The 14411-nt window shown below is 35.2% G+C and overlaps 1 protein-coding gene and 1 long non-coding RNA gene across 3 annotated transcripts in view; one reads left to right on the top strand and one right to left on the bottom strand.

Moving 5' to 3' along the window:
* The window catches only part of nrxn3b (neurexin 3b), a 436638-nt gene that overhangs the window by 206832 nt on the left and 215395 nt on the right, over positions 1-14411 (bottom strand). The gene's annotated exons all lie outside the window — the stretch shown is intronic.
* Positions 2853-9220, top strand: LOC311068578. 2 transcript variants are annotated; one of them, XR_014603402.1, is made up of 5 exons: positions 3525-3883; positions 4145-4335; positions 4748-4818; positions 6820-6885; positions 8773-9220. It is a non-coding gene; the product is annotated as an uncharacterized lncRNA (long non-coding RNA). The 2 variants fall into 2 exon arrangements; XR_014603401.1 differs by having other exon boundaries at positions 2853-4335.

Below are 14411 nucleotides of genomic sequence, written 5' to 3'. Positions count from 1 at the left end.
CTAAACAGCATTTAATAAACTATTGCTTCAACTGATCTCTAACTTCTAAACACAGAAATGAACGATTAACTGCACTTACCTCTGCTCAGCCATGAACTGGTCGAAAGCTGATGACGTAACATGCAGGTAGGCCCGCCCTCACGTGATACTGATTGGCCGATTGATAAGCTTAAATCTGACTGGCTAAAGAGTACGACTGCTCTGTGTTACGAGTGTTATGCTGCCAGGAAAGTCTCAAAAACACACACACACATATCTAAGGCGATTCGTACGTGAATGACGATTTGCACATTCAAATGCAAGGATACACTTGTACATTTTAAACATTCAAAGGTTTTTGTGCACAGTTGTATATCTACGAATTGTGTTTTGCATTTGTGAAATGTATTTTATGAGTATATAATTTTATTTATTTTTTTTTTCACGCACGTGGATTTTTTTTGTGTGTACGTGAATTAGGTTTCATGCATGTGAAATTGTCTACGCATTTGTGAATCATGTTTTTTGCGTGATTTATATTTGAGACTAATCTGCCTCCATATTCAGATGCTCATTCATGTTTATCTCGCGCGGTAACTGGTATTATTAAGGCGGAAGAGAAGATCACGTGCACTCTGCGCTGCTGCTTCTCTTGAGCTGAGCTGCGCCAGAGCGATCTCACGCCACAGCGCCAAAACGGTATGTTTTTGAATTTTGTAAGAAAATGGATGTAATTTGAAATCTGAAACTTTTTGTTTCATATCAAAAGTAACAAAGCACAAAGATTATTGCGATTTATTGGATGGGATGCGCGCTACAATGTTCCATTCATTCATCAACTGAGAACAGGATGACTAATCGATTCTTGGGATTTAAGAATTGATATTGGTTTGTAAAAATGAGAATCGATTAAAATCGAGAAATCAATATTTTTTACCCAGCCCTATGTATATATATGAGCGTATATATAACACATTTTTAAAAATATATTCATGTATGTGTGTGTTAATACACACGCGGCAGCATGCAAGTTGATGTGAGTATTGATATCAATCACACACTGTAGCTAAACAACGTTTCTGATTAACATTTGAACTGAGCAACTCATTATGATTAAATGTCATTAACTTAATTTTGTAAGATCAAATACGGATGAACAGCAACAGATGTTGAAACCCCCCCTGACATGTTAATATTGCTGAAGGCGAGGGAAACCACAAAATGAAGATAGATAACAAATAAAATAATTAAATAGAAATTGTGGGATCTGCCTCTTTCCCTTACTTCAAAGGGGATATTTCCCCTTCTGAGCTGCAGGGGGGTAAAATTTAAAGACTAGCAAGATTTTACATCCTTTCATGAATTCTCTGAAACACAAGGATTTTAATGAGGGAAATTAGTCAAGAGGCCAGGCCTGAGAGCTTTCCTAAATGGAATCTGTAATAGATATTTGGTGCGAGGTGAGGTATATGTTATTTCAGGACTGTGCCATCATGGCATTATTCATAGCTGGTGGAGTACTTTTGCTCTTATTATGAGCCGTCCTCTAACCGTAGGGAAAACAAATCTTTATTTAATAAAACATGATTCTGCTTCATGCTGAATTTGCGATAAACCTGCAGAGTAAGACCTGATACAAATGAAATAAAGAACAAAGAGAAAAGAGAAAAGCCTTGGGCTTGAACAGTTTTACTCTCATAGTACTTACTGATACAGTCAGTTTGATTGTGTCATACAGTAGCTAAAGAGCACTTGTTTGTGATAATATTTGTGCGTGAGATGAATCATGACCTCAGAGTTGTTGTTCCCGTTCTCTACCAGGCACTACACAGATAACTGGCAGTCTAAAGAATCTGCTGCTTCACATCACTCCAGTAGTCATAACTATATTTGTTTATACTTTGAACTAATTATCCTAAAATATTTTGCTGTACCAACCTAAAGACAGGCCTTCAAGCACAATCCCTATAGAAATCCACAAATCTGGAGACCAAATGCCTCTTCCATTAGGCCAAGTGAATGGGCTGTCTAGTACCGGTTCCAAAAGTTTGGAAACATTACTGTTTAATGTTTTTGAAAGAAGTCTCATATGTCTCACAAGCCTGCATTTATTTGATCAAAAATACAGAAAAAACAGTAATATTGTGAAATATTGTTACAATTTAAAATGGTTTTCTATTTTAACATACTTTAAAATATAATTTATTTATGAGATGCAAAGCTGAGTTTTCAGCATCATTCCTCCAGTCTAATCCAGTGTCACATTTTCCTTCAGAAATCATTATAATATGCTGATTTGATACTCAGTTATTATCCATGTTGGAAACAGTTGTGCTGCTTAATATTTTTTTATAACCTGTGATACTTTTTCAGAATTATTTTATGAATAAAAAGTTAAAAAAAGAACAGCATTTAATGAAAACAGAAATCCTTTGAACAATATACACTACCGTTCAAAAGTTTGAGGTCAGTATTTTTTTTCTTTCTTTTTTTGAAAAAAAAAAAAAAAATACTATTCTTAAAGGGATAGTTCACTTTGAAATTAATTTTTGATATGTTTTAGCTTACCTCAAGGGCATCCAAGATGTAGGTGTCTTTGTTTCCGCAGTAGTTTCAATTTTGATATTTTTAGGTCAAACCGTTCTTGTCTGTCAGTCATATAATGCAGGTCGATGGTCACTGTCTCAAAACACAAGCACAGAGTCCAAATTAAAACAATTCCCCATCGTCCAAATGAAACAATTCCCCATCATAAGTACACATTGATGGCCTAAGACACGAAACGAGCGGTTTGTGTGAGAAAACGAACAGTATTTATATCGTTGTTATCTCTTGAAAACAGCACACGTCCAAATGATCTGACGGCGCGGGCGGGTATAGATGTATACACTAGATGTCGCCTTCGCTACTGCAGTTCATTGGAACGAAACCGTAGCCAAGGCGACATCTATGTATATATCTATACCCGCCCGCGCCGTCAGATCATTTGGACGTGTGCTGTTTTCAAGAGATAACAACGATATAAATACTGTTCGTTTTCTCACACAAACCGCTCGTTTCGTGTCTTAGGCCATCAATGTGTACTTATGATGGGGAATTGTTTCATTTGGACGATGGGGAATTGTTTTAATTTGGACTCTGTGCTTGTGTTTTGAGACAGTGACCATCGACCTGCATTATATGACTGACAGACAAGAACGGTTTGACCTAAAAATATCAAAATTGAAACTACTGCGGAAACAAAGACACCTACATCTTGGATGCCCTTGAGGTAAGCTAAAACATATCAAAAATTAATTTCAAAGTGAACTATCCCTTTAAGCAAGGATGTGTTAAAATTTTTTTTTTTTTAAAGTGATAGTAAAGACTTATATTGTTAGAAAAGATTTATATTTTAAATAAAGGCTGTTCTTTTAAACTTTTTATTCATCAGTGAATCCTGAAAAAAGTATCACAGATTTTTAAGCAGCACAACGGTTTCCAACATTGATAGCATATTTGATCAGCTTATATGAATTCTGAAGGATCATGCACTCTCAGAAAAAAAGGTACACGGTGGTACAAATAATGTTCCTCAAAGAACAGTTTTGTACCTTTTCAATAATAGTACCTTTAATGGTACAGGAAAGACCACTGATGATACTGTTTGGTACCTGTTAAGGTACAATTGAAATGAAGGTACATAATTGTTCTCACATCAAGGGTACAGTGATGGACCAAATTACTGTTTCATTCATGATTGGTTGCTGTGTTGAACATTTGGCATAGCAACAAGACACTGATTGGTCGAAATCGCTTCAGCCAGGAATTTTCCGAACTGACAGCGGGAAGCAGCAGGCTAACATTACACACTGCAGCGCGGTCGAGATTATTTTATCAAACTTGAAGAAGACGAATTTTAAAGGTGAGTTCTGATAATTTATGTATATATTTAGTTCACAAGTCTAAAATATAAATGTTTCAGCCACTTAACGTTAATTTAGCGAGTTAAATTAGCTTTGCTCCAAATGCTTTTTAGCCATTTGACTTGTAAGTTATAACGTTACACTTTAAAAAAAAAAATGCAATTATTGACTATTATTAAGTCATCACGTGTACAATATATGGCGTTTGTTCTCCATTATCCACTATAACGTTAACTGTTAAATGTTAACTTTGCTATTAGGCAACATGAAACTGATTGGCCAAGGTTGCAGCCGTTACTGCATTTTCAAATAGACCGGAGAGCGGGAACTTCGCGAAGCAGATTACGAGCACGGAGCACCACCACAAGCCATGGCTTCGCCCACTTTGTCGTCAGAAGTACTTTAGTGGCTGGACTCGAATTATAAGACGAAGAGAAGAGGAAATTCAAAGGTGGGTTTTATGTTTATGTTTAACCAAATAAAATGTATAAAACGTTACAGCTACTCAACATGATAATAGCGAGTGTAAATAGCTTAACGTTAATTGTACGAATCCAGTCAGTGATAGCCGTCTGCAAATATATTTTAAAGCAAAATTGAGTTTCTGTGTCGTAAGTTCACATTTAAAACATTATTGTTGTAAATGAATGCTCAACCAGAGGTGCCATGCTGGTGTACTTTACATTAGTCCACAATACTGTATGCGGTTTTGGAACAAGGTGATTGAACGCCAACGAACAGTGCGCAGATAAAATAGTTGATCACTCGTTCTGTGTTTAAATGAATGCGATTACCTGATTCTGTCCTAAGTCATATAAAGTTACATGTCATATACTCATAGCTAATGTGTCTTTGATTTTTAGATGGGGTAAACCGTCACTGCTGGTCTCACTGATCACACATCTGAAAGTCTTCCTGCGTCCTCAGCTGTGAGGCAAGTATCAGTACAATGTGTTATTTGAGTTTCTTAATCTTATGATATTCTTTTTTCTGATGAGGTTGAATTTATATTTCTAAGACAAAATGTTTGCCATAATGACAGAGTGATGTCAATCTTGATAAAGCACAGTAACTGCACTTCAAATGAACTCTGAAAGATTTCTGTCACTTAACTGAAAGTATATTCACCTAAAACTCTGACACTCACAAAGTATGGTAGCATACAGGTACCAAATGTCAATATGAAATGTAACGTGCAAAATGGCAATGTATTTCTGTATTTATATTTACATTTTCTATATGATATGTGCAACATCTGGAGCAAAAAAATATTCAAAATCAATAATATAATAATTTGCATTACTACACTAGCTTTAACATAAAATTAAAACATACATTTGAAAATGTTATCAGTTCAAAAATAAAAAATTAAATGTATTACAGAAATTAGATGTTTAAAATGTTCAAGCAAATATTATAGCAAAATTATAATTTAGGTTATTTTTCCTAGTTGCTTTTACACTCAAAGTTAAGGCACTTGATGCAATGATCGTCTCGGAATCCTTTTTTTTAAAATCCAGATTGAATTTTGCCACGTTCATCGCGGGTATTTAATAAAAATGCAATCATAAGTGTCTTAACTGTGAGTGTAAATGCAATTAAGAAAAATAGCATTTAAATTATCATTTTGCTACAATTTTACGTTGAACATGTTAAAGGGTTAGTTCACCCAAAAATGAAAATTCTTTCATCAATTACGAGCTTTCTGACCCCCCATAGACAGCTAAGCAACTACCACTTTGACGCTTTAAAAAGTTCCTAAAGTGATTGTAAAACTAATCCATATGAATTGAGTGTTTTAGTCTAAATTTTGTGCTTCCTTTATGATGAACAGGTTGAATTTAGGCTTTTGTTCTCACGTGTCAAGCATGTTCGGTTGAGCTTCTGAAATCTGTTCATAATATAAAGCGATCATGTCTCTTCAGAAAATGTGAACTACGGTAAACTGCTCGATTCAAATGGATTGGTCTTACAATCTCTTTATGAACTTTTTGAAGCATCAAAGTTTTAGTTGCATGGACTGTCAATGGGGGGACAGAAAGCTCTCAGATTTAATTAAAAAGATCTTCATTTGTGTTCCAAAGATGAACGAAAGTCTTACAGGTTTGGAACAACATGAGAGTGAATAATTAATGACATAGTTTTTTTAATTTTGGGTGAATTATGCCTTTAAACATCTCTAATCATTTTTGTAATATGTTTAAATTATATGTTAAAACAAGTGTAGGAGATGGCTAATTTAATTATATTATTGAATTTGAATTGTCACTTTGCCCCAAACATTGCACATATGGTATGGAAAATGTAAATTTAAATAAGAAATACATTGCCATTTTATATATTACATTGCCATTTTGCATATTACATTTCAAAATGTCTTTTGATACCTGTATGCTACCATAATAAAGAGATCGTAAAATAATTTGAATTGAGCAGTTTAGTCCAAGTTTTTCTGTAGAGATACGATCATTTTATATGATGAACAGATTTAATTTAGGCTTTTATTCACATATAAATATTCATCAATTCACACATCAGTTGAGGTAAACGGAAGCTCAAGCATGTTTGCTAGACGTGCGAAAACCGATGATGTTCATTCTCGTGTGTTTTGCAGCACGTTTGAGCTTCCGCAAGAACCATTGAGGTTTGTTCTCGCTTGTCAAAGCAACTGCGGTTGAGCTTCTGTTTGTTCAATGTTTAAATGTGAATAAAATCCTAAATTTAATCTGTTTATTATATAAAGCGGTAGTCTCTTCAGACATTTTTTACTAAACTTCTCAATTCAAATGGTTTCAAATGATTAGTTTAACATTTTAATTTTCTGGGTATTTTATATGAAGCTTTAAGTGAATAATTTAAAACTTTGTGGAAAATGTAAAAATGCAGAAAGTTTTTTTTTGTGTGTGTGAAAATTGTTTTCTTATCTGCATTTCAGTTATTCCAGAAAATGGACCGAATGCATGCTGTGGTTGATTTAAGGTGTTTCCAGGATTCCTTAAAGGTATAGTTCAGCAAAAAAAAAAAAAATTCTGTCATTAATTATACACCCTCATGTCATTCCGAACCTGTAAGACCATCGTTTATCTTCGTAACACAAATGAAAATATTTTTGATGAACTCCAAGAGCTTTCTGTTCCTCCATTGGTAGCCTACGCAACTAAAACATTAAAGCCCCAGAAAGGTAGTAAAGACACCATTAAACTAATCCAAGTGACTCCAGTGGTTTAACCTCAATTTTATGAAGCGATGTAAGCTTTGTTTTGCCCAAAAAAAACAAAAAAAACCCCATAATTTACCTCTATATTTACAAAATAATATTATCTAAAGCACATTCACGGAACAACACCCGGTCTTGAGTCAACACAATTCGCATGCGTCGTAGTGCTCCCCCTACTAAATAAAGTGGTAAATTGTGTTTTTTGATAAAAACAAAGCACCTGCATCGCTTCATAAAATTGGTTAAACCACTGGAGTCACATGGATTACTTCAATGATGTCTTTCCTATCGTTCTGGGCCTTGAATGTGTTAGTTGCATTGCTCCCAATGGAAGGACAGAAAGCTCTCAGAATTTCATTAAAAATATCTTCATTTGTGTTCCGAAGATGAACAAAGGTCTTATAGGTGTGAAATGACATGAGGGTGAGTAATTAACAAAATAATTTTCATTTTTGGGTGAACTAACCCTTTAAAGGGATAGTTCGCCCAAAAATTATATTTAAGCCATGATTTACTCACCCTCAAGCCGTTCGAGATGCATTTGTCAATCTTTTTTCAGACGAACACATTTTCAGTTATTTTAGAAAATGTCTTAGATCTTTCAGTGTTTATAATGTGAAGCAATGGGGTCCAGCTGATTCAAGTCGGAAAATGTGCATGCATCCTTCACAAAAATAATCCATCCGGCTCCAGGGGGATAAACGAAGGCCTTCTGAGGGTAATCCGTGCGGTTTTGTCGTAAAAATATACATATTTAAAACTTTATAAACGAAAATAACTGGCTTCCGGTGGCGGTCGGCGCGTTCATGGAGATGAATGATGTCGTGACGTAGAGCGAACGTAGAGTTTTGTTTTGCTCTGCTCTCTGGCTGCGCTGTCACGTTCGTTCTACGTCACGACGCTTCCTGCGCTACGTCCTACGTCATAAGCCAGCAACCATCTCCATGAACGCGCGCCGACCGCCACCGGAAGCCAGTTATTTTCGTTTATAAAGTTTTAAATATGTATATTTTTACGACAAAACTGCACGGATTACCCTCAGAAGGCCTTCGTTTATCCCCCTGGAGCCGGATGGATTATTTTTGTGAAGGATGCATGCACAGTTTGCGACTTGAATCAGCTGGACCCCATTGCTTCACATTATAACCACTGAAAGATCTAAGACATTTTCTAAAATAACTGAAAATGTGTTCGTCTGAAAAAAGATTGACATATGCATCTCGAACGGCTTGAGTAAATCATGGCTTAAATATCATTTTTGGGCGAACTATCCCTTTAAGTAAAATTGTTGAGGTTGGCTAAGCTGAAATCCGTAATAGAAGCACATTACATGGATGCCAAACGAGATGTTGAAGGATTTGTAGTTCACCCAAAAAATGAAACAGTCAATGGGGCCCCATTGACTTCCATAGTATGAAAATAGTATGAAAAATATTCTATGGAAGTTAATGGGGCCCCATCAACTGTTTAATTTTCAATTCTTAAAATATCTTCTTTTTTGTTCAAGTAAACAGATTCGGAACAACTTGAGGGCGAGTAAATGACAGAATTTTCAGTTCTAGGTGAACTATCCCTTTAAGTCTAGAGGTCAAATTTGAGCTTGTCATTGGTAGTATAAATTTAATAAATTTACATCTGTCTTTACTAATATTGATTCTTCATTATGTTCAGGAAGAACTGGCTATCTCAACCCACTGTGCAAATCTTGGGAACTTCTTGACTGGACGGGTCTTCAGTGAGAGGAGAATCTTCAGCAGTGTAAAAATGGAGGGATCTGAAATTGCCGAGCAGTTCGGTTGGAGGATGGTGTTATAAAAAAGTTAAATAAATGCAAGGGTATTGTGTGAAAAGTAGGGAAAAAAAACAATTCTAGCTTTGTTGTAGATGAGAAAATATATTTTATGTACTGTAACATTTTAGTGTAATTGCATTTTAAATTCTTTCAAATCTTTTTAAAGAAGTGATATTCTGTTAATTTTGCTAAGTCTTTATTGTATTGTGAAGTCTTTGATGTATTTACACAAATAAATACTTTACTGTAAGTTGGAATGAAAGTATTCAAACGTTCATATGTATTTGATATGTATTTACAGAAATGATTAAATTGATGCCTTTTGGATTCAGTTGTTGAATGTGCATGTTATTCAATAGAAAAATAGCCTTTAATAGTTCTCGTAGGAACAAATTTGACACAGTTAAGGTACAAAGGGGCTTGTCACTGGGGTGGTACCTTAAAAGATCAAATTTGTACCTTTGATAAAGGTACAATATTGTACCAACAAGTTTTAATAAACAAAAGGTACATTTTGGTTGCCCATGGTACAAATCATGTCCTTTAAGGTACAAACTGGAATGGAACAAATTTGTTCCTCTATATTAAGGTACAATTTTGTACCAGTAAAAGGTACCGCCCCAGTGACAAGGGTTTGTACCTTCTTTGGTACAAAATTGTACCTTTTTTTCTGAGAGTGTGTGACAGTAGTATATATATATATATATATATATATATATATATAATATATATAAGTCTTGCTGAACTATTTCTTAAAAACAAAAACACAATCATTCCACAATCATATACTAGATTAACAGTGTCTTTTGGATTCAGCTTTTCTTAAGATACAAACCACAGATTTTTTGCAGAGCCTGATTTCAGGTCTTGAGAGCTCTGCATTTTTCACTGGGCTTTAGGGCAGCACTCATACTTTAATGAAGGCATCATTTGTCTTTTAGATTGTACCTTTGCTCCATCTGTCATTGTCAATGAGGACATGTTCACCTTGGAAAGTGGCGCATGTGAAGTGGACTAGGAACGGTCTAGTTTGATTGAAATGAGATTGCTGTGTGGTTCTAGTGAACACGTGGCATTGGTCACGTCATATAACCTAAGAGAAGCTAAGTTCATTTTTTATATATTCATATATTTTTATATTCAATTAGATTGAATAAAGTATGTTTGAGCAAGTTGGATATGTGCAGTATTTAGTTTTTCAGACAGCATTAGGTAATTTCTTTGCCCTTCCAGCACTAAAACAGAGCTAAGCTCAATTTCCCAGAGCTAGCAAAGAGGGTGTCCCACATGCTTATTTTTAGTGTGCAACGCTTTCTTCTTGCCATCTTTCAGAGATTAGCAGCGCTTTCACTGATGTGCCACTGGGAGTCCATCACATTACTTCATTATGATATATCTGTTTAACCAAGGCAGAAAATTACAGCACTATAAGCCTTCTCAATCAATCAATGTGCTCAATTAAAGTAGGTTTGCAGCTTACCATTCTGCAGTGCACATCCTCTCTGTACCTCACCCTTGAGTATGACACAAGACCCAGATGAACAAATTGAGATATAAGTAAAACATGTTGAGCAGTTCTTAACTGGCACTGGAAAGTGGATTATTTCAGCAAATCAGTTTGTCGAAAATAAACCAGTTATTTTTTTATTTTTAGCAATTTTTCAAAATGTTGTTCAGAAGTCACACAATTTTTTTTGTATGTATGTATACATTCCCATGTGTATAAAGCATTTACTGCTATTGTTTATCACTGTGTTTTCAATTCAGTAGCATTTTAAATTGATGTTTACTATAATGTATCAATATGTGTATTTGTATTTATTTTGAAATTACTTAAAGCAAAATAATCATTATTTCAAATTAACACTTGCTGCAGCCTACTGGATTTAAGATTTAAATGGATCTTGGATCTTCTCTGGATTTGGTTTATCGCAAGAAGTAAAATATGGTAAAAATCTAGTTAAACAAAGCTTGTTTCTCACAGTGATTTTTCAATACATTAATACAAGGAAGAATGATAGTTTGAACTCATTCACAGAAATTAATAAAACTGAGACAAAAAAGCACTGCAAAACGATTGCCACATAACCACATAAACGTGCATTTAAATTATTGTAATATTCACAATGTTGCAGAACTTAATATCACCAACAAAAAACATTGCTATATATCTCCCCGCTTTAATCAATGAAATAAAATTAAAAATACATGGCCAGTCAAACATTTAAAGTATTGCAATATTACATTATTATATTATGAGTAGCTTGTAGAAATGAGCTGTCACTGTATAAGTAGACAGTATGTTCAGAGGTTGCTATAATATAATATGGGGCTTCTAGCCAAGTCTATTACTGTACATCCGATACATAAGCACCATAGAGAGAAACCACTTCAATGTGTCAATCATGAGCACTTGAGCCCAGCATATGTTATTCATGTGTGGACAGTCCATCTGATCTTCACACAGAAAATGAGCCACCGAGAGCAGGGATTATCTGCCACATCTCGCCTCTCAATGCATATGATTTTTCACACATATTCACATCCACCCAAACACACTAAGAACTCAAAGTGTCCATGTCTCATTGAAGTTGACAATGGACAAGAGTAATTCACAAAAAGCAATTATGAGGGAAACTGCATTGCAATTATGCAATCATCTATGTCAGCGGCCACGGTGCAAAACAAGAGGTCCTATTAAATACGGCAGATCCACACAGCGAATATTCATTTTCGCTAACATGGTTCTGTCTCCGTGACGTGCACATTTTATCTATCTTTTTAAATAGGAAGTTTGCACAGCAGACTAGTTACAAAAATGGTGGTTTTAAACTTGAGGTCATGGCCTACATAATTATTATTGTGTTGAGACATGGGAACCGAGACATCTTTTTTAGTTATTCTTTTGGCAGTATTCAGACAGAGACTATCTCTATGCATTTATTTGCTCTATTTTACTTGCTCAGAAATGGCTACATTTCTAGAATTTTTTTTTTTTTTTTTTTTTTCAAATGGTAAAATGGTAAATGGACTGCATTTATATAGCGCTTTCACAGACCTATGGCCACCAAAGCTCTTTACATTGCCTCACATTCACCCACTCATTCATACACCGACGGCGGTGTCAGCCATGCAAGGCGCCATCCAGCTCGTCGGGAGCAGCTGGGGTTAGGTGTCTTGCTCATGGACACCTCGACACTTGGTCAAGTGGAACCGGGGATTGAACCACCAACCTTTCGGTTTGTAGACAACCTACATGAACCACTGAGCCACTGCCGCCCCATTCAAGTACAAGTACAAGTACATAGGTCTGGAAAAGTCATGGAAATCGATACAATCTTAAAAGTAATTCATGTCTGAACTGAATACGTTTTTGTAAAACTTGCTAGCAATTTATAGTGATGTTTGATTTGAGAGTGGATTGGTCTTTAGAATAAATTAATTTCAAATAACTGTCCCACCAGTTGTAATACAGTACTTGTACTACAGTACAGAAACTGGTTTGTGAACCATTGGTGAATTTGTCCAAAAAACAAAAAATCAATTGCAAAAAAAAAAAAAAAAAGGCAGAATGGTGAGTTTATTTCTTTTTCTTTTTGAAAGTCCAAGTCAGATCTCCAAACAAACCTGAGTGATTCTCTCAATCACCACAACAGCTCAGGAAAAGTGTGGTTTGTTGATCCAAGTGGCATTTTCATATAACAGAAGGACAGTGACTTCAATCAAAATACACAGATTGCCCTCCAAAGAGCTTTAATGCAACATTTCAACTGTTCTCTTAGGATACAGGATGAAAAGAGAAGGATGAAAGTGAATCTGCTCATATTGAATCACTCAGTAATGTATATGTAGATTATACAGGCTCCTTTGTTTATTAATGCATGCTAGTTTAAAGTCACCAGGCATATGTTCGGTAACATTATGATGACAGGAAGATGAATTAAATGAATATAGTATTTGAATTGGTTTGTTACACATCTTCAAATGTCTAACTCATATAAAATGGAAATATAAAAAAGTAAAAATTTAAGTAAAAGTACCCAGCAAGATAAGTAAAATGCATCTACAGTATATTGTTTAAAGACATATTTGACCACATAAGTAATACAAAATTGATCAGGCTAGATAATTGCTGGTTTTGAGTGTACTACATTAAAACGCACCTGTACATGTTACATACTAATACCAAGAGGTAGTAAAGGTTCAGGAAGGAAAGTAACCCGCACATGCGTTTTAGCCGATGATGATGCCATTAGTTGTAGGGATGACAGTGGTGATGACCTTGGATATGAGCGAGACTGAGCCTGCAGTGTAATCGCACATAGTGAACACAATCAGAGTGGCAAATGAACTGCTCACAATCCGCACTAGAGCTGCGCGATTCTGGATAAATTAAGAATCATAATTCTTTTGCTTTCGATTCTCCCACGATTCTGAACAGACAACTTAACAAAATAACGTCATTTACAAGAGGTCAAGACAAAACGTTTATTGCTGCAGTCTATTTAAAATGTTTCATTAATCTCAATGAATTATTCAAAATCGGTTTGAATGAATGAGTCAATGTCTTGTTTCACTACTGAATGAATCACCTTTTTTTTATGATTCAATGACAAAAAAAATAAAATAATAACAGTCACTTGTCACCACCTAGTGGTGTAACGATGTAATTGATACCACTGATATCGTCATGTTTTGTGTGAGCATATGGCTTCTGTTTCTAAGGGGCTGTTTTCAACTAAAAAGGGAAAACCTTTGATGTGTTTTGGCTGTTAATTTACATGACAATGGCGTTTTGGTGGCCTGAAAATGCAGACTTTTAAAAACAGGTTTCAAAGTGCACGTTTTTGAAAACAATACCATTATCATTTCAGTGTAAACTACAAAAACTTGAATCTGTGAAAACGGTGATGCGCATGTGTATTACATGTTCAGTCTAGAGGCATGCACATTTGAATGCATATGTGAGCAGGCGCGTAGTCTGTTTTTACAAAGTGACATCGCCAACTACTGGCCTGGCATTCATAATACAGCATTTTTAGTTGTTTATAAACTGGGATCGTTTTGATAACGTTGTCATCTGTACAAAGAAAAAAACGTTTCAGTTTTTAGGACATCGTTGTTGTGTAAACTTAACCTATGTGCTATGTGTTCCTCTATCTATTTGTCTTGACCCCAGCCTTCTTGTTCTGATTATTAGTTCATTTACTCCACCTGTCCTCCCTCGTTATCCTCCTTGTTTGCTTCCCTATTTATTCTCCCTGTGTTCTCTGTCTTGTGCCAGATTGTCATCTAATGTTCCCACATGTTTTAGTGTTCCCAGCTGTATCCAGCCCATCTCTGCCTTGTTGTGTCTGTTTTCCCCTTCGGAAATGTATTTTTGTTTTTTGTTTAAATGTATTTTTGAATTATAATAACCCCACTGAGCTCACGTTGAGTCCTCACAATCCCTTCAACCAAAACCTGGCATATACAAGTAGTTCTTGTAATTTTCATTTAAATGCACCTGTTAAATGGT

Source organism: Abramis brama (assembly GCF_963993115.1).
Source record: "Abramis brama genome assembly, chromosome: 18".
NCBI lineage: Eukaryota > Metazoa > Chordata > Actinopteri > Cypriniformes > Leuciscidae > Abramis > Abramis brama.
This window is presented reverse-complemented; position numbering and strand designations above follow the sequence as displayed.